General features: G+C 42.6%; 1 protein-coding gene across 3 annotated transcripts in view; it reads left to right on the top strand.

Moving 5' to 3' along the window:
- LOC140064633 (signal transducer and activator of transcription 5B) overlaps positions 1-27,388 on the top strand; it is a 105,003-nt gene that overhangs the window by 5,894 nt on the left and 71,721 nt on the right. The window contains exon 1 of one of the 3 annotated variants that reach the window (XM_072111714.1): positions 4,974-5,345. The exons of the other annotated variants lie outside the window; for them this stretch is intronic. The gene's annotated coding sequence lies outside the window, so the exon portion shown is untranslated. Of the gene's footprint in view, positions 1-4,973; positions 5,346-27,388 lie in introns of those variants that run through there. 3 annotated transcript variants of the gene reach the window in all.

The raw sequence follows: 27,388 nt of genomic DNA, 5'->3' as shown, positions 1-27,388 counted from the left end.
GGACTGTATGAGTTAAGAGAGACATAAATTTTGGGGACCCCTCTCTTGTATGTGTAGCAATTGTTTGCTTGGTAATAGCTTTGTTACTAGACTGCATGTCAGAGGGTGACTTAGCATTAGATGATGTGTTTGGATCTAGTAGGATATGTGCTTATGCAGAGCAATGACCTATTTCTTGACGGGGTGTTGATCCAAGAATTTATTCTAATGGACGGATTTTGGATTTTTTTCATTCTTTTTATTAGCCACTTGGGGTTTGATTCCTTCCTCTGTAGTGGATGTGATGGAGCTGCGTCTTTCTGTCCAGTCTTCTCTACCTTGAAATAATGTAACTATTTGCAAAGTTTTTTTTAGCAACATTATCCATTTGTTTTCCATCCCAGTGGATGGGCATGACGATATATGTCAGATTTATCACTTGCAACTTTTTTCATGATATCAAAGTGTTGGATTGCAGAAATAACCTGTCAGGGCTGAAGTGTTTGATAATAATAATTCTTTATTTATATAGCACACAGATTCTGCAGCGCTGCACAGAGCTTGCCAAATCAGTCCCTGTCCCCAATGGGGCTCACAATCTAATTAACCTACCAGTATGTTTTGGAGTGTGGGAGGAAACCGGAGGACCCGGAGGAAAACCATTCAAACACGGAGAGAACCTACCAACTCTCAGATGTTGACTCTGGGACTTGAACCCAGGTCCTCACCTCTACAAGGCTGTAAAGCAAACCACTAAGCCACTGTGCAAACTTGGTGCATTTTTTCATCACACATTCGGCAACATCTGATAAATTTGGCACAGAATAGGGCAATGCAGAGTCTCAGAACTGACTAAGAAATTTCCCTTGTGATGAATCTTCCCTTATGGCTTCATCGACAAAGTCTTATGCTTTGTGCTGAAAAATGGGATAGGATGGTGAAGGGTTGATGTTACTACATTTTGGAAGCAGACATTGTATAGTGACCGTTCTGAAGGGGTTGGGGGCTGAGCCTGCAACTTGGGGACTTTTCTGACCAGCATGTAAATGAAGCCTAATAATGGCTGTGTATCTGTGTGCAGTCAATAGCCAGATTCTCAGGAATTTACCCCTAAATATGTTTCAAGCTTTCTAACCTTGACTTATAGATGGTAAATTATGAGATGTCAGCACTTGACGAAACTTTGTACAAACTTTGTTAAATTAAATGCATAATTTGCAGATTCATAGTCTCCAAACCCTTCAGAGAACAAAGGAGTTAATGCAATGCTGATCATCAATGACTTAAAATCAAGGGATAAAGATTGATTTGTTTTTGTGTCCTACTTCATATACGGATGTTGTCCCACGGTGCGTTCTTGGACTGTTTTGGTTGCGTTTTTGCATATTTAACATGCATTTGGCTCGTTTGCATCCAGGAACGAAGAAAAACGGATTCAAACCAACCAAACGCATGGTTACCATACAAAAACGCACCAAGAACGGTCCAAGAAAGCGCCATGTGACAGCACTGGAATTATATCGCTGAAATGCTGTATTTTTGTGAACATTGAATTAGAGAACGTGTTATTTTGCTTATCCTGAGTATATTTAAGAATCTTGTCTTTGTGGGAATACTCCTTTAATTTTCGGTTAGTTTCTGTACCCAATATGCTAATTAGACTCTGTTAGATGGGTGGAGCTCCTGGGCTGGAGCAGAGCCGGGCTTCTCCCAGAGGCAAGTAAACCACTTGTTTTCTTTGTGGTGAGACAGTAGGAAAAGCTGTAGTAGCAGCCATTGAGTGTAGCTATGATCCATCATATTTTTTTGGTTGTGTGCCAGGGAAACTGTTTTTACTTCATGCGTTCTGATGCAACCAGCATGCCAGTCCGTGTAACGTGGGTGTACAATAGTGGTTGACAGTCATTTTGTGTTATTGGTTAAATATTCATTTAGTTATTGTTTTGGATTATATTTAATTGGTCTCTTCTATGAATTGGTTAAAAACAGAAGACCCCTTTAAGAAGCCTGTAACATCAAAAATGCAGGCAAAAATTCCTTCAACTTTCCTCCTTCATCACGTGTTGTATAATTTTGCTGTAAAACATTAGAGGATCTCTTTATACAATGAGCTGTAAGACAACTGGCTGCAGCAGGAGGCTCTGTGCCCTCTCTGCAGGAGGTGACTAGGTAAGTAGGGCCTTGACCTTTTGTGTTTCTACTATACTGAAATTGTCAGAGCTTGTAGAGACTTCTGGGGTGAGTGGAGGAAGCTACTGTGGTGGCCATGTAGTATGTAGGGCAAATCACACAGGACTGATTAGCCTCACATTATCATCGCCTATGGAGAGATTGCAAGGTTCACCTTTTTTTGATGGTTTTATCATGTGATAAAGAGCTAGTGAGTTTCTTTAACATGAAACTATATTGAGACAAATCTAAACCTCAAGCAGGGTTTGCTCTAGGTTTCAGTAGGCCCCTGGACGAGAGACCTCACTAGGCCCCTTTGCAGTGAACTTGCATGACAGCGTTAAAAATTCAGAAACGAAAACAGTCTCCTCTTCCATAAAATATTCCCTAGTTTATCATCCCAAACAGCCCCTTCATGGTTATTTTATATAAAGCCCCCCTCAACCCTATGGATTCCTTATGTGGGCCGCCCCGGCACTTATGCAGGTATGCCCAATGCTGGCTCTACAATTGCTGCCGAAGCTGTCTGTGTCTGTTGTTATAAATAACCCTGGAAGAGCGGACAGTGGTTTATGTGAAACTGGAGCTCCTGTGTATTAGTGTGGTGGTAGTCCCACTCTGCCGCCAGTCCTTTCCTGGTGGCGCTTTCAATAGACCAGCCTTATTCTGCTATGTTCTTCTGTAAACGTCTTGCTTATTCCTTATGTCTACCTCTGGATCCATCACTAACAAAATACAAACCTAATATTTAACCATTTTTGTGGAGTTTCCTACAATAACACTAGACCTACCTTCTCCTGTGCATATGGTTATCTCGCTATTACTGGGCTTAACTGGTGTTGTTGACCAGATCATTAAGTTAAAGGGAGTCTATTGGGTCCTTTTCAGGTATTATAATATTGAGCAGGGCCCTTGAACACATATTGGGACTCACCTGGGTGGCCACAGATATATGCTTTATATACAGGAGCGGTCTCATCGGTTCTCCATGTCTCCAGAAGACAAGCCTAGACTCGGCAAAAGTTGCTCCATAAACTCTGTTCCACAGCCTTAGGTATAGTAATGCTAATGCTAGTAATAGGAATGGTCTTTGCAGGTACTGTTATTCACATAAATCTATCCTTCCATTGTCCCTCTCCATGGCTATAAACTTGAACATTCAGTTCCTAAAGTTGAATGCAAATGAGTCCTCCCTGACGTTAAAGTGAAGCTGTCACTAGGAATGTGATTTTTAGCTGGTGAGAGGTTCCAATGCTTTTTTAAAAAAAAAGAAAAAAGCCTAATAATTTCAGTACTTTATATAAGTTTTATTCGCATTACCTGGTTCTCTGCCAGAAAGGTGTGGTGAGTCCCCAGGGATGGGGCCACTGGAGCCTGTGTATCCTCATGTATTCTTCCTCTACTCCACGCCATCCCACCCCGGCTCAATGCACATGACAGGAAGTGGTGAGGGAGCTGGATGGGTATGGAGCAGAGGAGACTGATACAAGCGCACACCCTGCTGGCGGCAAGCCAGGTAATGTGTAATAAAGTTTTCTAAAGTAGTGGCAGTATTCAGAATGACAAAGGCATTTTCAGCATGGCATAGACTTTAGAGTAAAAATGACAATTCTTGGGGCAGGTGCACTCTTCTGACACCTCCCAGGCCTTGATTGACAACCCATATGATGATCTGACAAGCAGAACTGTGCTGAGCGCTCTGCTCTGTGATCTCTGTGCAGAGAGGAGCTGGACTTCACTGGCCGCCCCTCCCCTCAGCTCCGTCCTCCTAATTCTCACACAACTGTTCGGCTGTCAGAGGAGCAGCGATTCCTGCAGTTACAGGTTACAGCTCCTCCCCCCTCTGTATGGGGGGAGGGAGCTAATAACAAATGCAATACTTTACACAGAAAATTGTGCAGGGGAGAGATTTTGGGAGGGGGTAACAGGTCTCTTGTTAGTTCAGTACACACACTCATTTGCATAACATAGAAAAGGAGATTTTTTTTATTGAATTTTGTATGGATCAGCAGGGTAAAGGATGGGATGGAATCCTTGCAGCTTCTCTAAGAGGAGTGCTGGAAGGGGAATGCTTCCCAAAATAACACATACTGTGTTTTTGTGTCAGAGAGAAGCTTGCTGTCCAGAAATAAGGATCAAATTGATGTTGGGCCAAGTTCACATTGGTGTTCAACAATTGTTTTCAATTAGAAAAGAAATCCCACAGAAGCCTTGTCTTAATAACTGATGGGTAACCTTCACCTGTTACAGAGAACGTAACAGAACCCCCAGGTATGAACTGCGCCTTACAATTTTATTTAGTGTTTATAATCTATCATTTCCAAACTTTTTTTTTTATTTCGCCTTTAAATCAGACACAGGACCTTCCTCCCTTGAAATGAATCCCCTCCACCATCCATTCCTGTATGTATTCGCGCATAATGCATAGGGAAGACTAATGATGACAATAAGTGTAAATTTGGAATTTCATCTCATTTGCCTTCATACACATTTCTATAACCCATGTGAATTGCAGAAGTCCAGCTCCTGAGAGTGTGACATGTGTCTCTTTTAGTGGGTGTGTTGGCTACTTTGCAAATCCTTCTGCTGCTGTGCACACAAGGAGTGAAGGCTTCATGCAGGACTGGCGCAGCGCTGGGGGCTCTGTCATATGTCCCGCATTACTAGACTCCCCTCCCATATCTCGCACTCATGGTCCACTTGTGTGTGTTATGTAATATGTAAATAATACTTTGCTGTCACATGAGCCTCATAACATCGCCGCTTCTGGCCTCTGTCTATAAATAAGGCATTTGTCCTGGGGCCTTCACAGGCCCGAGCTTCTGTGCGGCACAAGGGCAGAGAGAATTAAGGAATGACGGACATGTCAGAGCTACGACTACGATAAACACTCAGCGTTCTGCTCTGCACTGGATTTAACCTCCACTCTGCTGGACAGTTTTAAGCATCTCCGCAGCGTAATATAAGTAGCAGTGTAGTGTGTGGGGTTTCTGAAAATCCAGTGCACACATTGTGAAAAGAATCTGCTGCAATTTCTGTAGATCCCTGCAATTCATAATTGCAATGTAAAGGGTGAGCGCTGCTCCCCTGCCGCTGGAAAATTACGGAATAGAATGTATCGGGATGTGGCTGATATCGGCTGATGTGGAATCCCTTTGGAATTACTGGTGGTGTAAATTCTGCGGCCATCCTGCTATGTATGTATTTAGCTTTACATATATTACATGTACTAATATGCTTGCTTAGCTGGGCCGGATCAAGGTAGGTAGAGGCCCCTGGGTGCAAAATCTGGTGGAGGCCTGGTATCTGGTATACATTCTAAGTTATCATTAATATTCTAAGCTTTGTCCTACTTACATGCTAGCCTGGCTGCTGGCACAGTGGCAGTGGCGCTAGCCTAGCTGATTACTAGCCTGTCCCTTGCTCCACTGCTTCCCTGAGAATTCTCTCTCCTTCTCTTACAGATCGCGTGAGTGATCTGTGAGGAAGTAAACCTATCTCTGGTACTATGGGAGGGGGGGGTGGAAATCGGATGTCCATCCTGAAAAGCATGCTGCATGCATGTACGGGGCTTGCACAATTCCACTGAAATGGCCTGCAAGCCAATGTCACATCTTGGAGGCTGGAACACATGCGGCGTGATGGCACCACCATGCGCCACTCCCAGAGCAGTGAGCTAACTGTCGGACATTGGTGGTGGGAGCCCTGGAGCCCTCCCTCTGATCTGGCCATGGCTGGGCTGTATGGATGGTGGACTTGTATGACCCATGCAGCCTGTCACTAGTCACTAGCAGGGTCATCATTGCAGCCAGGTACAATGTAGATTGTATTGTTGGGGTTGACTTGGGAACTGTCCCCGTGTAAGAGGATGTCCCTAAGGTGACCATTTTGCAGAATAATTTGTGTCACTGGCTGATTGTTGAAAAAAAGCCTCTTGGAGGACATTATTAGAAGATGACACCTCGGTGACATGAGCGAGCAGGCCTGGGCTTGCTGTCAGTGACACTGTATGGGGACGCCTGGTTGTCATACAGTAATGGCCGTGTCTTCACTTACAGGAAGGGCAACTGAAATAAACCAGTAAGTTCATTCATCCCTCCTACTTTGGTGGTAAAGCAATGAAAGAAGGCGTCTTTTGGCTTTATCTCTGTGACTTGTTAATTTTTACTTTGTCATGCTTCCTCTCCCTCTCCCCTCCTCTTTCCAAATAACTGCCTCCTATCTCTTAGCAGGGTTTGTGTTACACTGCAGGACCTTGTATGGGGCCCTCAGCGAAACCGGCTGTATGTGTACAGCTCTACATGGTGAAATGTGGTCAGCCGTGCCCATCTGTGTACCTGCTGCCAGCGCAGGAGACCTGTACACATGCCACGTGTTGTTCATTTAGTCTGTCCCTGACCGTGTCTAGTCTGTAGTTACATGCAGACAGTTTAATTGTATTTTCTGTCGCCGTCTCGCTTGTTTTTTCATTTTCTGTCTCAGTATAGTGGAAAATGCTGGCGAATACAAGGTACAATACATGGCAGGCGATGCTGACCTTCACAAAGAAGTAATGCACATTGTATTCTATACATTGTTACACTTCACCTTTAGCCTTTTGGTGTTCTCTAGATACTGAAATTCTCTTGTAGACAAATAAAACATTTCAGACCATAAACTATTAGTAAATGCCTTATAGGCTCTGTGAATTTGGATGGTACGGCTGTATAACAACCTGTATTCTGGAGTCTGTGGATGTGTCTGTGGGTATAAGGTGGAGTTCTTACAGCTCTACACAGTGTACAGGGAATCCATGTATTGTTTTATCCACCTACTACATGTTTCTTGGCTTCCTGAAAATTGCTGTCAGTTCACCTCCTCACAAAAAACGTCCGGAGACCCCTGGTAGGCAGGTACAACAAAGCTAATTTCCAGCACAGTTTTTGAGAAGATAAAAAAAAATTCTGTTGTTTATTAAAACTTGTTAAAATCCATAAGCGACAGGTTGCGTGGCCATGTTTCATAGACCATGACCAGAGCCGTATAGGCTGAAACGCATTGATCACAACCTGTACCTTGTGGATCCTAATTGGTTGGTATAAAGAACAGAATTTTTATCTTCTCAAAAACCATGCTGGGAATTTGCTTTGTTGCATCTTCGTGAAAATCCAGGCAGCATTCAATGCAACAATTTACCCCAAATGAAAGTTGCCTTTTTAGTGTTAGGTGTGTCAGTCCCATGTGTTCTTTTATTTGCGGTTTCTATCTCAGTATTTATTATGGGGATGAGGATGTGAATCTGCCTCTGGTGACCTTTCTATACTCGAGTCTATGGACATCTCTGTGTCTTCCATCACGGTTACTACTGATTATTAGAAAGGTTTCAGCCTCCCTGACTGTATACTTATGGTATAGAGAATATAGGTAGATTGTGATTAGCATTTTCATCACAGGTGGTTCAGTGACTGTTAATGATCACATGATGCAGAGAAAATCTGAAAATTAAGAGTATTTTGGAGAATTTTTGGAGCACTGTACTTGAATTATGGGTTGTGGGCCGCAGGGATTTCAGGAAAAATATTGAATTTATTGTCTATTAGATCTCGTTCACTAAAACAGTTCATGTAGAATCTACATGGTAAATGATAGAATCTACATGGTAAATGATCCAATTCAAAGCTCCATATTTTCATGAAGGTTCCGGCAAAAAAAGTCTTGAGTCTAAGTGATTTGATTACGATGGTGGTCAACACTGGAGACGTCAGACCTGTCAGCTGGTTAGGTGTTGGCAGGTTTCTGTATTTAGAGAGTCAGAGATTAAAGTGTATGTTATTGGGAGATGTTTTTCTGTGTGGTCAGTTCATGTAAATTGTTGACTTGTTTGGGTTCTCATTTGACTTCTTCTGTCACCTTCTTTACCTGCTCTGCCTGACAATTCGCTGTAGGTTTCTCTAGACCCCTACTATGGTCCACATAACAATCCAGATCCATATAAAAGCATTGATTACGTTATTTATTTTATCCCCATTATGACTTTGCTGTCTGTGGTAGATGAAGATCAGAGTGTCATATGACTAGTGTAGAGTTCTTCATTAGCTATTATGTTAATTATAGTATATATAAGGCAAAAGGTGAGTGACTGAGTTATTTTTCAATGTGAAGATCTACCCCTACCATCAACCCCAATTTCTATTTAAGTGGTTCTTTAATTTGCTATCTGCAGGTTTTATCACCTTGTCCCCACAGGCTAATCTCCATTTGCCATGCTTTCTGGTCACCATGGGAATCTGTATAGGACAAGATGAGGCTTGTTGGAAGGGGCAGTAGTTAAGGAGTGCAAAAAAAACAGGACCTTGAGTGATGTCCCAAGCATTTGACTCATCACATGTTTCAGGTCATCCAATTGCAAACATGGTGTCCTGATTCATATGTTTGTCCTCAGTGCTCTGGCCTCAGTGCCCTTAGCTGATGTCAGAACCAGGAAGTTCCAGACACTTCAGGAATAGCTGAATATGATTTTCTAAGAAGGGATGATGCATCTCTCCAGCTATTTTTTTTGTCAGTAACTTTACAGTTACTCTTTAAGGACCATTCTGAAAGTCCATATAGATGTTACATGTCCAATATAGTACCTGCTCTCGGTTACCTGATTTTGAGCCAGGAATGGAACTGCCTCAGATCACCCACTCGCCCCAATGCCATCCTAATCAGTCCTTATTTGAACTTATTTAATTTTTCCGACATATATTCCAGTTGTAGCCACCAGTCATTGGCATGTCCTCATTGCTGTACAGCCTGGTGACCCTTCACAAAGATGCAATGGCAAAGCTTAAGTTGATGACGCCGTTTGCCGAGAACGAAAGTAGTTAAAATTTGCACCAGACGTGAATGTTGGCTGTGCCAGGAGGAGAGGGTTATTGTGTGATCATCTACTAATCTGTAGATACTAGAATATTGTATAGAATGTATAGAATCGTTCCTACTTGAGTCTAGTAGTCTGAACATATACCTACGTATGAGTAGGGGCTAGCAGTCCCTGCATCTGTCCTTCTTATGGAAGCGATTGGTCTTATTGCGTGATCATAGAGAGTTGCTCACAATGTACCACGTACTTTAAAGGAAATCTATCTTTTTTTTTTTTTTGTATATTGTGAACCAAACATACCTTAAGAATTCGTTAGTGACACTGATGCAGAAATATATCTTGTTTAATCCCTGAACCAAGTGTTTTTTTTTTTTTGCTCAAAAAAACAATTATAGAATTCAGGACCTGGGTGCAAGCTGGCTGCTGTACATAAGAGCTGCATGAACTGTCCAGATCGGAAGTTGATGACACATACGCAGTAGCTGGGGGATGCTGCAGTGATTGATTGCTTATGCTGGGCAGGACAAAGCAGGAGGAGTGCATAATTTGGGTAAGAGAAGTGTTGGGGCAGCGATGGAGGTTCATAATTTTATAATTGTGTTTTCAGCAAAACCACTCACAGATTAAACAAGATATGTATCTGCATCTGTGTAACTGCAGCATTCCCAAGGTATGTTTGGTTCATAATTCATAAAAACAAACGGTAGGTTTCCTTTAAATTACCTGTGTGTAATGGATAAACGTAGCTCTTAATAACATTGGATTTGGTTATTTGCATGCTTCATTTTGTTACATAAGTGTTTTAGTTCTAATAATAATCTTCTTATGTCCTGACTCTGGTAAGAACAAAACTCCTAGCGTTCTCTTTTTTTTAAATTTTTCTTTCTCCTTGCCCCCAAAGTTTTGCTAAGATTAGGCGCAAAGGGCCTGTTCTGATGACTGCGCCAAACACCCGATCTTGATAGAATTTCAGTTATTTTAGATGGGTCTGGGGAACACAATGTGACCACTTCCAGCTTTATGTGCAATATTAATAATAATAATATTCTTCTAAAGCCATTTGCTTTCCCGGAATCTCCTGTGCTCTCCATTCTCTACTGACTGCAAATGTCTCTGCGAAGCATCTATGGTCTGTGCAGCCGGATAACATCCTGTACTCGCAAGCACTAAAATGCCTAAAAAAAACATATGCTCCCATGGATTGTATTGTATTATCAGTAATTCATGGATGAGGTAACAGATGGAGGAAGTCATCTCTTTTTTTTTTTTTTTCCCTTTCCAGACTCCTGTTTGCCAAGTGCGAGAGGAGCGGAGAAAGGGAATAAAGATGTAATTAACTTTTTGTTAATGAATTAATATTAAAGCAGTGAAGTGTTGAATTTTTTTTCTTTTTACACCCCTGCAACACTGTCTAGAAGTCCTCCACTCTGCTTGTTGTAACTCCTAAGGGCTCTATCACCCGGGCGTTGTTTTTCACGGCCAATGGTTCAGTGATTTCCATGGATGTCTCACAAAGCCAATGATTTTAATGGGTGTTTTCACATTGGCTTGTATTTTCGCTGATCCGTTCTCCGTGGAAACAATTATTAAACATGTTCTATTTTTTTTTTTTTTTACGGATGCGGATCTTGGAAGGCAATAAAAGTCTATGGGTCCGCAAAAAAAAAATCTTATGAAACATCAGTTTTTTTTTTTTTTTGTAAAACCAGGTCTGATGTTTTCAAAGCAATGGTAAACCTTCAAGAGGACCTGTCACCAGATTTTGACCCACCTGACTAACAATGCCTGCTGATAAAGGGTTACAAGTCTTCCCCATATCACCTAAAATTAGCTGCCAGTGGGGTACTGTACCTTAATTACAGTCATTTTTCTGATTTGCAAATGAGCTTTTCTGACTCATGTCTGCTGGCTGTGACTCTTCTCTCACGCTGGCAGTAAGCCAAGCCCCGTTATTCTGACTGACAGCTCTGTGTCTCTTCACAACACTGCTCTGCCTCCTTGAACTTGGGGACCGTCTGCAAATATTCAACTACAGACCTATAAAGCTCTATGTACAGATGGGAAATATTGTGTCAATCTTTTTCGCGCTGCCTTATGTTAAGTTCATGACATGTGAGCAGTGATATCATCGCAGGTCTTTCGGCCTTCTAATAATAGCAAACTGTACACCATGTATGTGATCACATAAAATCACAGCAGCCTCCATGGAGGATGGAGAGGAGTAGAAGTACATGGAGGCTGCTGTGACTTCATGTGGTCAGATAAATGGGGTACAGTTTGCTTTTGTTAAGATGCTAGAGGACCTCAGATGTCACTCAGGTCACATGAGATGAACTGTAACCAGTAAGAAGGCATAAGGCATGGGGAGGATTAGATGGGAGGGGCCGACCAAGCAAGACACACCCCCTTTGATGTTAGGTGATATAAGATAAAAGGTGATTTTATGAGGTTGTGAGGGGAAAAAAAATTTCGCTAAAAGAAGGGGGTCAGTCAGTTATTAGAGCTCTATAGGAACCTGTCAGTGGCTGTATATGTGCAATGTGGTGATAGGTTCCCTTTCAGTTTTTCTTTGCAAACACGGAGACAAAATGCAAGGGATGCACATTTGAAGCTAAACACCAATGTGAAAGAGCCCAAATTCTCAGTTGTCAATGAACTGTGGGTGGAGACTAGCTGCTACAATGTCTCCCATGTGTAGCACATAGAGAACACAGGAGGCTGCACCAGTACTGACCAGTATGATGTCTGTATGTCTGGTCTTGCTTCTCTCCCTTAGCTACGTAGACTTCAATAGACCACTGGAATCTGATAGCTTTATTAGGTATCGGTCAGTTTTAGGAGACTTGAGTAAATGCTTGGTTTGAAAAGGGCTGGATGAATCGAGGAGAGATAGAGATAGTCAGAGAAAGAGAGCGTGTACATTCCTGCTCTTACAAAAAAAAATATTTTTTTTCGTAAGATCTACTCAAGATCCAACAAAAATCTGAATGTGAAAAAACACGCAAGCAGTTGTATTTGATACACAATCCCTTTTTAGGACAGTGAGGGTGTCGGATACTACAGTCACATCATCCTTGTACTAGAATGTGATATTTAAGCTTCTCCAGCTCTACCTGTCCTTACCCTCGGCTCCTGCGATGTAATTACTAGCCTTGTCTCTACCGTATAATCCTCCTCTGCGCCCTGCAATTTATGTAGCAGAGAACACACTTTGTTTCCTACGTGACATTACCACCCACTTCTTACTACTTCTTGTTGCCATCCATAATTTGCTCTCCCCCCTAACATGTTAAACAATCCCTTTCTCTTTGTCAGCAATGGTAACAAGGCCTATAACGTCTGTGGAAGAGCTTGGAGTGACCGGACATTGGGCGTCCAATATTCCTGCCGTAATATACCTCTCCAGAATATCAAATGCAATAATAACGTAGTCGGGCACGATTATTCGTAGGAATGATACGATTGTTCTCAAAGATTGTTTCACTGTCGGATGGACACAAGGGGCATTTACCATCCTTTGTTTTTGATTGTATTTGCCACGTTCAGGAAGGTAGGTTGTATGTGGGCTGCACTGGACCATTGGCCCCCATCGGGCCTATCATATTTTATGCCGTGTCTGGAATAAATTACAGGCAGTCCCCGGGTTACATACAAGATAGGGTCTGTAGGTTTGTTCCTAAGTTGAATTTGTATGTAAGTCGGAACTGTATATTTTATCACTGTAATCCCAGCCAGAACTTTTTTGGTCTCTGTGACAATTGGATTTTAAAAATGTTGGATTGTCATAAGAACCAGGATTAATAATAAAGCTTCATTACAGACACCTGTGATAACTGTTACAGCTGATCATTGTAGCCTAGGACTAAAGCACCATATATTACCAATATCCAGAGGTCCGTTTGTAACTAGGGGTCGTATGTAAGTCGAGTGTTCTTAAGTAGGGGACCGCCTGTATATATGAATAATAATAAAGTGTCTACTACCACAAAGCTGCCTAGTTACTTGTATCTATGCAGCATCGTGGTAATGCACACTTTATTATTATTCATATATAATTTATTATACAGGCGGTCCCCTACTTAAGAACACTCGACTTACATACGACCCCTAGTTACAAACGGACCTCTGGATATTGGTAATTTACTGTACTTTTGTCCTAAGCTACAATAATCAGCTGTAACAGTTATCACAGGTGTCTGTAATGTAATGTAATTATTGTTAATACTGATTCTTATGACAACCCAACATTTTTAAAATCCAATTGTCACAGAGACCAATAAGTTCTGATAACATATACAGTTCCGACTTACATACAAACTCAACTTAAGAACAAACCTACAGACCCTATCTTGTATGTAACCCCGGGACTGCCTGTATTAAATTATATATATTATATTATTATATTAAAATATATTTATTATACAGCCTATCGGGGGCACGGGTATAATTGGAGGTATTTAGTCAAATGCCAAGGAATGAAATGGACGGACCAATAATTTGGTAGAAGTTTTTTTGTACTACTCCACTTTACAGAAAACAAGGTTTAGTGGAATCTTCCATTGGCAGCAAAACCTTTGGGTAAAAAAAAATGTTAATAGGCAAATCCGATACAAACTATAAAAACAGACCATTCTTCTTTATGATGGGGCATAAGGACCATGAAGAAACAGATGTGTTGGGAACAGCTGCAACTTCAAACTCGGGACTTGGCCCCTCTAGGACATGAAATCTTGCTATTTCTTGGACATGCCATGACATGGAGGTCTGGGTAGTCACAGATCCTTAAAGTGCTGATTTAGAGGCCCATCACTGATATTCCATGCTCAGCCAGGGTGGAAGGAGTAGCCACAAACCAATGTGCTCAGTCGTGGCGAGGGCTATGCTCACCAGTAACCCTAAAGTAATGGCAAGACCCAGAGATGATCAGTGTAACGCCCTAACATTGCTGCTTCCTTAAATTGATGGTCCTGGTACTAATGATGGCCACCTATAGGTGCTGAGGCCACACAAGGGTAGCTTGGCTGAAACTGTTTGGGAGTCCATTATGAGGAGTAACCCTGTGGCCATTATAGGACAGTTATTACTTGTTTTCTGTCATTTTCCCTTCTCTTAGAGCTGATGGCTGGAATACTAGCCGTCCCAAGTTACACCCCCTCCTTCTCCACTAACCTTCTATGTTATGTGACAAATCAGATTAGAATTGAATTGTGCAGTGATCCTTCTTTCACTAGGAAGGTAGAGAGCACAAGTAAGTAATAGGATATCTTAGTCACCCTTCTTGTAGTCACTCATATACTAATATCAGGTTTTAAAATTATGCTAATTAAGCAGAGTGGCTCCTGGGGTATTATCAGAGTCCTTCAGTTCTGTAGCTTCACAGGCTGTTACACTGTGCCACCCTACTACCTGCTCCCTTTTCCTTGCACTTTTCCTTCCCTCTACCTGCTGTAATCTTGCACAGTGGGACAGGGGTGGGGGGATACTAGTTTTTCGCTCTCCACCCGCAAAAATCCATACAGGGCTGTAGGTTTATTTTCTGCATAACAAATTTTACTTCTCGGTGATGTTATTTATTATTCCATGCTATGTACTGGGAAGCTGGAAAAAAAAAAATTCAAATGTTAATAACACATTTGCGTCAATTTCTTGTGGGCTCAGTTTTTACGACTTTCACTGTGCGCTCCAAATGATACTGCTTTATTCTTTGGTTTGGTACAATCACAGCGTTACCAAATTTATACAGGTTTTATTGTGTTTTAATACATTTTAAAAAATTAAATGGAAGTGTACAAAAAAAAAAAAAAATCTTCTGACACTAATGATTTTTTCATAATATGGTGTACGAAGCTGTGAGGTGTCAATTTTTGCGGAATGAGCTGATGTTTTCGTTGCTACCATTTTGAGGACTGTATTCTAATCAAACAGATCACTAATTATTTTATGTGATGTAGAATGGTGTAAAAGCGGCATTTCGGACATTTGGGCGCTACTTTCAGTTATGGGATTCACTGCTTTTAGTATTTTGATAGATGGCGATACCATTACGTCTTATATCAGTTCTAGAGAAAAGGATGTTTGGATTTGATTCAAATTGTTAGGGTTTTTTTACATTTTTTATTAATATTTTTTTGAACCCTTTTTGTTTTTTTTGTTTTTTTTTTCTTTTTAACCCCAGGTGGTCTGATCATTGTAATATTGCTGTATTGCAGTACATTACAATGAGCCACTGGCTGAGAAAGACCCGAGGCTGTCATGGCAACCGATTGCCCCCCCAGTACTACCACCGACAAAATGTCCCCACTCCCCCCCAGACTACATTCCAGAGAACGGCGATTGCAACAAAGATGGCATTGGCAGGGTCAATACCTGCGATTGGTGCTAGCACGGAGTGTGGAGGGGTTAAAAGTCATTTTTTTTTAGTAAGGGGGACATCATGGATAGCCAGTATAAGAAGATTACTACAGTCACACTGCCTGGATCTATGAGTACATGTCCCTGGTGTATCACGATGGATTTTGATGTTGGATTTCCTGTGAAGGATACCTACCACATGGATGCACTATTTTACTCCAAGCACACTTAGGCCTCATTCATATGACTGTATGGGGGACGCATGTACATAGACGGCAATGGGTGCACCTGTGGCACCATACTACTCCGTATACGGGGGAAAAAATAGGACATGTCCTATCTTTCCCCGTGTGCACGGCCCGTACGCCATGCATTTCTAAGGAGAGGGGAGGGGTCGCCCCTCCTCCTCTCGGTCACGCCAGATATATGCCCGCCGCCCCGGCCATTCATTCGTTTGAATGCAGCCTAACATGCCGGTGTGTGTCCCCTAAACCAGGGTGATGTTTTTCTGAATAGAGCCGTCAGCGCGCAGGTTTAACCTACAACTCCACTTGTTTGTGTTCTCCTGATCCATTGGGCTTTCCACTGGTCAGCAAGTTCTTACGTGTCCTATGGACAGCACTTGTGTTGTGTATCATGCTCTTTTCTCCCATCATCCTCTATTAGTAGAGCTGTGGTTAGTTGTGCTAGCAGTACTTATGGTATATGCTGCATTGTTGGCCATCGCTATACATCGCTCGTTGCTTTGTTGGGAAACTTGTAGTCAAGGTCTTTCTGTGAAGTCGCCTTTTCTCTTCTTGTAAAGAGTTGGGTTTTCAGTAAAGCTGTTATTTTCTATTTCCCCCGTGGTCGCTGTATAACCGGGACGGCGATGTTTGAAGTGAGTCTCTCGCATCATAACATAACTTGGCATGAAGTCTACAAGCGTTAGTTTCGTTCCCTCGTAATAGTGGAGGGAGGGGGGGGGGCGCTCTATGCTCAGATCTGCTGATTGTGTAGATGGTTTGGAGTCTAGAGCAAGAGACTAATGGTATTGGGGAGAAAGCTACTGTACATGTATGTGTGCGGCTGTAGCCTGTGCTCGGGCATCACTTGGATACACAGATAATGGGGCCATCTTTTCTGGCTACTGTCAGCACTAGTGCAATCCGGGCTGTTTGCTTAGCAGTTTTCTGTCTCTGTTACAGTCACTTCTTTGTTTAAACCGCTTCTATGTGAGTGTAGTTTTTGTGACTTCTTTTACCTCCCCATGATCAGATTAATGGTGCGGTCACAAAGCGTCTACAAAAGCAACGCTAGCGCACGGGGGCAGGTCTCGTCTCGATTGCATATGGGTTTCAAGTGAAGTGCAAGCGATTTTGTTACCGATTACATGCATTTCACTGAAAACTCCTATGCGATTGGGACGAGGCCCACCCATGTTCGCATGCCGTGAATTTGTAGACTCAGCGCTAGCAGTACGTGTGACTGTACCCTGAAGCGGTTTCAGCAAATCCCAGACCCATTTCAATACAAATTCTCACCATTCAAAAGCACCTGGTTTGAGAAGCTAAAACGCAGACTCCTGCGTACAGATTTTGTATTAAACATACCATTAACTGTGTTTACATTATGTTTAGTGTTTGTTTGCAATCCGTTATCATTATGTTAACACTGTGTTTACACAGGATGGGTTGTATGCTCAACGTAAGATGTATCTAAACTCTTTGTGCTATCAGCACATTGTAATGAATGAGGAGGAAAATCCCCATACACTGCCATACTGTAGTATGGCAGTATATGGTAGGATCAATCAGACAACCTAGGGTTAAAGTCCTAGGGTTAAATAAAAAAAGTTAAAAAAAAAAAAAAAAAAAACCTATAAAAATTCAAATCACCCCCCTTTCCATAGAACTGATATAAATTAACAGTAAAAATCATAAACAGATTAAGTATCGACGCGTCCGAAAATGCCTGATCTATCAAAATATAATAGACATGTCATTTGTGGCACACAGTGAATGCTGTAAAATCCAAGCCCACAAGAATACGGCACAAATACGTTATTTCACCAATTTCACTGCATTTGGAATTTTTTTTCCCGCTTCCCAGTACACGGCATGGAATATTAAATACCACCATTTTGAAGTGTAATTTGTTACGCAGAAAATAAGCCATCACACAGCTCTGTACATGGAAAAATAAAAAAGTTATAGATTTTTGAATGTGGGGAGTGAAAAATGAAAACACAAAAACGAAAAATGGCATCGACGGGAAGGGGTTAAAAATGCGTTTATGAATGTTTTCCATGTGTTTGGGCAATGCCACACGTCACGTTTTCAGTCCTGTTACGTTTTGAGTTGTGTTAAAAACTGCAACATGTAGACGTGGAGCATACCCTGCTAAAGCCGTCTTGTAACCTGTGATATACACACATTTATGTGCATGATCCTTTACACATTGATCTTTGGTTGTTAGTTGGGAGTCTCAGACTATTTCCTATTTGGGTGTTCAAGTAGAATTTTGTGGTCATGACAGAACCACTTAAAATACATCTAACACCAGGATGAAAGATTGTAAACCAAGCACACTGACATACTGGTGTGTGCCCCCTCTGGCAGGATCTGCTCTTCTTTTAGCTTCTCATGTCATGTTTCTGAAAAAAAAAAAAGGCTTTAAAAATTATGCAAACAAGCCTAAGGAGCACCATAGATGTTAATGGAGCCCGGTTTGGAGCCTAAGGTTTATTTGCATAATTTTAAAATAATTGTTTTCTTCAAAACAAGAGCATAAGAAGAGTGGATCCTTCCAGAGGGGGCACACACCAGTTTGTCAGTGTGCTGGGTTTACAATCCTTCCTTCTGGTGGTAGATGTCCTTTAAGAATCTCATTAGAATTGGAAAGGAGGCGGGTGTTGTGTGGGGTTCCTTGCCCAGGTCTTTGCTCACTTTGGGTGGAGACTCCTGCAGTCCTATAGAAGTATATGGAGTGCTGGGCTGGCACAATATGTACTTGTTCAGCTGTTGTGAAACCACAAATCCCAGCATGCCCTGACAGCCTGCGGAGATGCAGTTTCACAACAGCTGCAGTCACTAACCCGGAGCCATAAACTCTTCTTAGCTCCGTTTTCACTTCTCTGATGGACATTTTCAGAAGTGCAGTCATTTGCAAAAACGGCCGAGAAGTTCTGTTATTTTATTGTCTTTGGAAGGAGATCAGTCCCAATAAATTAATGCGCCTTTTGTACTTCTCTGTAAGAGCGGATCAGGAAAGACTGGTCCTGCCCCAACTCCTGGTTATTGTGACATATTCGCTTGTCTCCAGGGGGAGCATTAGGGTGGAGGATGCACTCTGTATGATTTAACCCTTGCCAGGCTGCAGGGCCGCGGGCGCCCATCCTGGTGTTCACGGTGGCTCGTCGCTTCTCCTTGGCGTGTCACGTATGATTAGTGGCAGGGTGCGTGTGTCAGCAGATCACTGTTTGGGAGATGAGCCATCGCTGCTACAGTCGTTGGAATAAGGGAGGATCAACAGATGTCAGGAAACCTTTGCTGATGTGATTTCCAAAGTCGGCTTAGTGATAGTGAAACTTGCTCGTTGCTGCAGGGTTGAAAGTCTGAGAACAAGGTCACAAGTGCGCTTCGCCTCGGTCTGTGGCCACGTATTTATGGCATAACATGGCGGCTAAATGTATGGAGAAAAAAGTCTCCACTAACTGTATCTATCAGGCTGCGTTCACCTGTTACATTGTGTGAACAATAATTTAACATGACACTAACTTTGTTAACTTATGTAAACTTGATGTTAATGAGCTGTAAACTTGATGTAATTGCCATGTTAACACAGTGTAAGCGCTATTTAGCTGCATTCACAATGCGCTAACAAAGCAATGCACGCTGCACTATGCGTTTCGAAACACAAGTCAACACAACCAGAAGGGTCTTGGCCCGATCGCATATTCTTTTCCCCTGAAATCCATTAGATCGGAAACAAGCACCACGTGTTCTGCATGCAAAAATATCTGTGCAATGTCCGTAAAACACCCCAAAACATTTTTTTGCCCACACAATCTTCATTACCAAGCAGGCACAGGCAAAAGTCGAGAAGGGAATGCTCAAATATATGCGACATTTTGTGCAACTTATAAAAAAAACTCTTTGGGTGGTGGCACACATGGCACTTTGAACCAGTTTGTTAAAAACCGCATGCGTTTTTAACAGTTTTTGTCTGTTTTTCAATTACGGTATCTTAATTAAGATAATCGGGAAAAACTGTCCAAAACGAATGCGTTTTTTAACTGACTGCTTAAAAACGGGTTCAAAATGTCACGTGTGCCACCACCCTTAGGCCAGATTTATCACCCTCTAAGATCAAGGGCCCAAAGGAGGCACATGGCGTCTCACCACAACGCGACTGATCCGGGTGACCGTGCAGCACAATATAGGACACTTGTCTTTCAATAGAGAGGGAAGGGGTGAGAAGCACTCGCTCCCCCTCCCTTATTCATCTGGCCCTGTGCTCCCCTGGGATATGGTGCAGGCGAGCACACAGTCTTGTGAGATAAATGGAGCAGGTCCAAACCCACACTCACCCCAAGAAAAAAACCAAAATACAGGGGCAGTTTCCAGACCTAAAGGGCATCTATCACCACAATGAAGGACTGTATGCAAATGAGCCTGAGGGGCTCCATAGTTTTAAATGGAGGCTGGAGCTTCTCAGGCTCATTTGCATAGAATCTTTTATCCTGATGGTACATGTCCTTTAAGATAAATGTCCCCCGAGATAATTGTTCCCTAATGCATGCGATTCGTAAAGACCCTCCATTAATTTGCATTTCGAAATGCAACACGGGGGTGGGGGGGACAAGTTTTGCTACATTGTCATCTCGTGACCTTAAATATTACCCAGTCATGCGTTTTTCATAATAATTTGGTGTACAAAAAATTCTGTGCTGCATTGGTGCCCCGGTGACACTGGGTTGGGCAGTGCCCATGGGACAATCCATCAGTGAACCAGGGCTCCAGCATGAAGGTCACCTACATGACTTGTGTGTGTGACTAATAAGAGGGTCCATAATGGAATTATTCTAGAAGGTGTTATGTCTGTAGGAGCAGTGCTGCTGCCTGTAACCTTCTGAATGGGGAGGACGTGATAATGGAAGGCTAATGGCGTTCATAGAACATTCAGCTTCTAATGTAATGTCAAAAGGCCATTATGTACTTTATTATAACACAGACTGTGCAATACTGTACGAAGGATGGAGGGCAATACCAGACCCTGCCATCAGACAAGAGCAATGCCTAGGATGATTCTTCTTCTATCCAGCTGCCTGCGGAGGCTTAACTATTTCATGACTGACCCTCATCACCTGTGGTGGATCCCGCCAGTGTCTGACAATCTATGTTAATAGTCATAAACCGCGACAAATCCAGTTTACCCTCAGATGTGCCGGTCAGTTGTGACCAAAGCATGTAAAATGTTGAAAACCTGTTAAATGGCACCCCCTGTTTAGAAACAACTAAAAACAATCTCCTTATTGGGATTGGTTGAGCATGCGGATTGCTAATTCATTCATACTCCATAGTTATGGTAGTGATGTAAGTTTCTCTATGGTATCTTTCATTTACAGTCTATACGAGTGCCGGAGATAGCTGAGCGCTGTGCTTGGCAATTTCTGACATTCCCATACTAATGACCTGCTGCTCCACCCATTCTCTGTCATCGCTGCTGGTCTATTCTCGTGATCATTTGAAATAAATGGAGCTAAGATGCAGTACCAGGCACTACCCGTGTCCAGTTGTGGTGCTGTGTATGGAAGAAAGCAGCCGTGTTATTAAAGTCCTGTACAATCCCTTTAATTTATCATTTACAAGGAGGAAAGCCTCATCATCAATCCATCTTATGCGCCGTTGATCCCTGGTCTCCAATATTGCACGTAGCACTGCATGTACCTCATAACCCAGTCCCGGTGGAGTCTGTAATTCGGTCATATCTTATGTTGGGTGCTCGGATGCCTTGTTTATGTGTACATTAGTCTCTGTCTAATCCCGGCTCTCGGAGACCTTCTTTATAATGTACACATTCTCTCAAGGTTAGGATGTCTGCTGGCTGCCGAACAGACCTTTTGCCTCCTATCTGAATATTCACATCATGTGTCTCTAACAGTGGATGGTGCGGTGACCTTCAGCGAGGTGATCTGCCATCTGTAAAACTATAAGGTTTTTATAGCTTCCCTAACATAATCTGGCCCGGCATTGCCTGATTATATATAGAAACCGTGATGGAGATCACTAATCCCTATGTTTATGAATTTAGCCTCACAGAAAATACCTGTTGCTTAGAGGGAACCTGCCAATGAACCCTCCCAAAATAATGTCTATGATTAAAAAGCATTGTCCTTATCCCTAAATGGTTCCTTTCCATAGCTACAATGTTATTGTATATGCAATTATAATAATGGAGTCCTGCATATAAAATTTTGCTTGCATTGCCCTGCTTCCATGTACTTAGGGACTGTCTGACAATATTCAACTCTGTTTACTTATTATCAGTGGTAGAAAAACCTCTGCCCAGGGTCCTAGTCCAGGAATGATCAGAGTCATCCAATTGTGTAGGTAGCAAAATATAATCAGGTCCAGCACGGGTGAGATTCATCACCTCCAGATTTTGATCTCTCTGACTAACAATGCCTGCTGATAAAGGGTTACAAGTTCTCCCCTTATCACCTAAAATTAGTTGCCAGTGAGGCACTGTACCTTAATTTCAGACATTTTTCTTATATGCAAATTAGCTGTTATGACTCATGTCTGGTATTTGTGACTCTTCTCTCTCAGGCTGGCAGTGAACCACACCACATTCTTGTGACTGACAGCTCTGTGTGTCTTCTGATCACTGCTCTGCCTCCTTGTACTTAGGGACCGTCTGCTAATATTCAACTACAGACATATAAAGCTCTATGTACAGATGGGAAATATTGTGTCAATTTTTTTTTACACTGTTCTTGTTACATTCATGACATGTGACCAGAGTGACTTCTTGCAGGTCCTTCAGCCATCTAAGGATAGTAAACTGTACACCATGTATGTGATTAATGAGATCACAGCAGCCTCCATGGAGGATGGAGAGGACTAGAAGTCCATGGAGGCTGCTGTGACTTCATGTGGTCAGATACATGCATGGGGTACAGTTTGCTATTATTAGGACATGAACTGTGACCAGTAAGGTGGCATAAGTCCTGGGGAGTATTAGATGGGAGGGGCCGGATGAGCAGGACACCCCCCCTCTGATGCCAGGTTATATAAGATAAAATGTGAATTATGTGGATGTGAGCTAAACAATTTTTATCTAATAGAAGGGGGTCAGTCAGTTATTAGAGCTCTATAGGAACCTGTCACCAGCTGTGTATGTGCAAATGTGGTTACAGGTTCCTTTAAAGAGAACCTACCACCACGAATCTACCTATAAAGGTAGATCGGGTGGTAGGTGGATGTAAGGGACGTGAGGAGAGCTCTTTTTAGAGCTAATCCTCACGTCCCCGCTAACTTTTGGGAAACTTTATTGACCGAATATGTAAATTTAGTTATGCGGCTACTGGGGCGTGGAGTAGCCGGCACGAGGCTACACAGCGCGGCTACTCCACAGCCCAGTAGCCACATTACTCCTCCTACCCTGTTGTGTGCGGCGCGCAGCTCCTCGTAGCTGCGCGCCCTCGTCCGATATGATGGCGCATGCGCAGAACGCCGGCTGAGCAGTCCCAGCTCCGAGGCACACAACAGGGTAGGAGGAGTAATGTGGCTACCGGGGCGTGGAGTAGCCGCGCTGTGTAGCCTCGTGCCGGCTACTCCACGCCCCAGTAGCCGCATAACTAAATTTACATATTCGGTCAATAAAGTTTCCCAAAAGTTAGCGGGGACGTGAGGATTAGCTCTAAAAAGAGCTCTCCTCACGTCCCTTACATCCACCTACCACCCGATCTACCTTTATAGGTAGATTCGTGGTGGTAGGTTCCCTTTAAATACATAACCCCATGAATATTAAAAAAAAAATTAATAATAACAGCGTTTCCAGGAGTGCTGCTTTATGAAGTAATATTAGATTTCTATACCAGAGTTGTGTGAAATGACCCTCTCGGAATGGAAAACCCATTCCGACATAACTTTTGGTGGAGGTAGACATTTTTGGGCAATTTATTTGGATTAGTTTTATATGTACGGTTAACATATATGGACCTAAATAAAGTAACTGTAGACAGAGTATTGGTAAGGATTATATTATTAGTATGTAGAATACGATCTAGTAGTAAGTGCACATGAGTTAATATAGACCTGACTTGTTAGACGTTTGGCTGCTCCTTGAAAGCTTTGCTGACATTTTCTGTAACATGTGATGTGATGTGACAGGCAGTGAGAAGTAATGGTCTGCTCATACACAGCACAGATGACAGCTGTCATTGTATGCTCATTGCCCTCATACCCGTACAGCATCACTGTATACACCAGGCTCCGGCAGCTAGAAGCTCTCCTTCTCTATCATGTATCTATCTGCTGGATTTTGCACTGGACTAATGCATTGGCAGAGGTCTCACTGAGAACCCATGTAAATCCCCTTGTGGGTGCCACCTTGAGTATTATGTATTTGCAGAAATGTTTATTTTTAGGTTTGTACAAACACACTTAAAATTGTGTTTCCAATCCCATGAAGATGCATATATACTGTGAGTGTATTTGTATATATGTATGTATAATATTATACTTTTTTTTTTTTTCTTTTAAATTCTCTAAAAATACAAATATGGTTATACAGACTTTACCAATCCCTTATTAATAATTATGGTTTGTATGATGTTGAGCTGAATCTACTCCTACATTCACACTTGTAGGATCCAGGAAGCGGACAAAGATGAATAATTTATTGAAAATGTATTTCCATGATTAATAGATCAGTGTCTCTGCCTCCTATTCTTATTACTAAAGCAATAGAAAGAGCATTTTATCCAGCAGCCTCTTCACATGTCTCCATAAACATCTACGTCATTTGGGACCTTTGTGAGCGGTGTCTGTGATCTGATATACTACATTATTACATTATACCTAGCTATTGATTCATGACAATTTTGTGGATAAGTTACTGACCATTGAATCCTACACACCGCACAAATTGTGATGTGAACAAGCATCTAATTAGAGGAGATTTACCAGGCCAGAAAACTGACATGGAAGCCCTGAAATAATCGCAATTACCAGCAATTGTGACTTTTCCCCCTTTAATCCATCTCCACACTAAGGTGGCGTGAAGGAGCGTGAAGGAGAGGTGCGTCTGGCGGAGGAGAGAGTTGGCACGTTCCTATTCACTGCAGCAGGCAAACTTTTACAAGTGAAAGGTCTCCTGCTGCGAATATTTCCATCTACCTGGAGTACAAGTGTGCGCTGTGCGGCACAGCCTGCAGATACCTCCAAAGGTAGGAGCCTTTTGATGTATCCAGCGCCTCATAAGCACCGCCACATGGTGAATCTCCCCCATTGTGTTTATCACATTTACATAAACAATGTGTGAAAATATTGGCTACCACTTGGAAAATTGGATCAAATTAAAAGACATCTACCACCAGGATGAAGGATTGTAAACCAAGCACACTGACATACTGGTGTGCGCCCCCTCTGATCCACTCTTCTTTAAGACTCTTATGCCCTTGTTTTTAAGGCAAAACAAATGTTTTAAGAATGATGCAAATGAGCCTGAGGGGCTCTAGGCTCCATGTAGCGCCCAGAGCCCCTCAGGCTCATTTGCATCATTTTAAAAGCCTTTTTTGTTGAAATAAAAACCAAAAGAAAAGCAGGTCATAAGAAGCTAAAAAAAAGAACAGATATTGTCAGATGGGGGACACACCTGTATGTTCTTGGTTTACAATCCTTCATCCTGGTGATAGATGTCTTTTAAAGCCTCATGCACACGAGAGCTGGCCGCACCAATTGACTTGTGCACAGTGCGTTGGATGCACCATGAATGAGCGGCCGCACTGCAATTCTATAACGGGTGCTATTCCTATCCGGATTTGTGCCGTGGTTGGTTACTTTCAATGGACATTGGCCTCACCTTTCAATGTCCTCGGGAACTGGTGCTTGCAGCCTGCATGTTGCACGCGGTCGCGTGTAGCCTCCAGTGGATCCAATATCAGTAAGGAATATACATTTGTTATTTTACTAGTGGAACATCTGTAACCAGATTATTATTCACATGAGGAACCTGAATGAACAGTTTTATATGAGGTAAGTCAGACACTGACACACAGGTATCTGACAGCATCTATGTAGGTCAATAAATACTATAGCACTTCTCCGGGAAGCTGCCGGCCGCAGGAAAACATTGGAGGCCTGCCAGCTGGAAAGCCTCGCTATATGTTTCACTGACTGGCATGATGCCACCTCTTAATCTCAATAAAGCCTGGTTATTTCCCATAATAATGGCTGGCATGTTGTCACCATAGTATGTGTACTTTACAGCCTGCCCTGACTGGCACCTCGCCTCCATGCTGATTATTGTATATCTGTTATATACTGGGAATTCATGCAGCCGTACAAATAACAGGGATTCAATTCTGTTTATTAAGACTTGGACTTCCCAGTGTAATACCGAGAAAGAAACTTCAAAAGGGAAGTGGGAGGATGGTATCTTTATCAGCCATGTACCTTGCCTTTTATTTTTTTGTATTTTTTTATTTTACATACCATATTGCTCCAATAGTGTTTTTTTATGCTGCTTTCTACTGAGCTGAGGTCACAACAGTGAGGATTAGGCTGGGACTACACTGTAGTTTTGGCTGAGACTCTGTGGGTGCGTTCACACCTCTCTGGATTATATGACCCACACCTGCATTTGGCTACAAAAATTGCATCTGAAAAACTGAAAGTGTAATGGCACCCTGAGGTTTAGAAACGCAACGCTAGTGCCCGGGGATGTTTGCCTCGGCCCGATTGCATATGCGTTTCTATTGGTAACCAGCACCACGTGTCTTGCGTTAAAACAATAGACCAGTGCAGAGTAGACCCCACTTCCGTATTCTGCGGTAGATAAATCGTGCTGGGAGCTGTATTTGGAGTAGGTCAGAAATGTGGAGTCGTACTTTAGACCACCTATTGGTTGGTCTAGTTTACATCTGAATTTTCTGGCAACCGGGATAGGCTAAGCCCCTAGTATTCTAGACCTCTGCTTGCTGGCATTAGGAAGCTTCATTGTTTACTTCCTGTTAATAGAAATCAGTTCCTGGTTACGTGATGTCACACAGGTGCACGGCTCATTATATCCCTGGTTATGTAATGTCACACAGGTGCACGGCTCATTATATCCCTGGTTATGTAATGTCACACAGGTGCACGGCTCATTATATCCCTGGTTATGTAATGTCACACAGGTGCACGGCTCATTATATTCCTGGTTATGTAATGTCACACAGGTGCACGGCTCATTATATCCCTGGTTATGTAATGTCACACAGGTGCACGGCTCATTATATCCCTGGTTATGTAATGTCACACAGGTGCACGGCTCATTATATCCCTGGTTATGTAATGTCACACCGGTGCACGGCTCATTATATCTCTGGTCATGTGATGTCACACAGGTGCACGGCTCATTTTATCCCTGGTCATGTGATGTCACACAGGTGCACGGCTCGTTATATCCCTGGTCATGTGATGTCACACAGGTGCACGGCTCATTTTATCCCTGGTCATGTGATGTCACACAGGTGCACGGCTCATTATAGCTCTGGTCATGTGATGTCACACAGATGCACGGCTCATTATATCCCTGGTTATGTGATGTCACACAGGTGCACAGATACAACTGAGGCCTGAGGTTCTGGAAACAATGGGCCCATTGTCAGTGGCCTATGTGTAGTTGGTGTGTGAGGTCTGTTTATATGGCCGTCACAGTACAAAAGGACTCCCTGAGCCACAACACGGGGAGACTAGTTATGTGCCATGGGGCCATGGAAACCAGAGCATTGTGTATGTACCCATAGAAATGCATGGGGAGGTGTGAGGCCTCATGCCTGAGGCCTAATGTGTA

The sequence above is a fragment of the Engystomops pustulosus genome, chromosome 6, assembly GCF_040894005.1.
Source record: "Engystomops pustulosus chromosome 6, aEngPut4.maternal, whole genome shotgun sequence".
Classification (NCBI taxonomy): Eukaryota; Metazoa; Chordata; class Amphibia; order Anura; family Leptodactylidae; genus Engystomops; species Engystomops pustulosus.
This window is presented reverse-complemented; position numbering and strand designations above follow the sequence as displayed.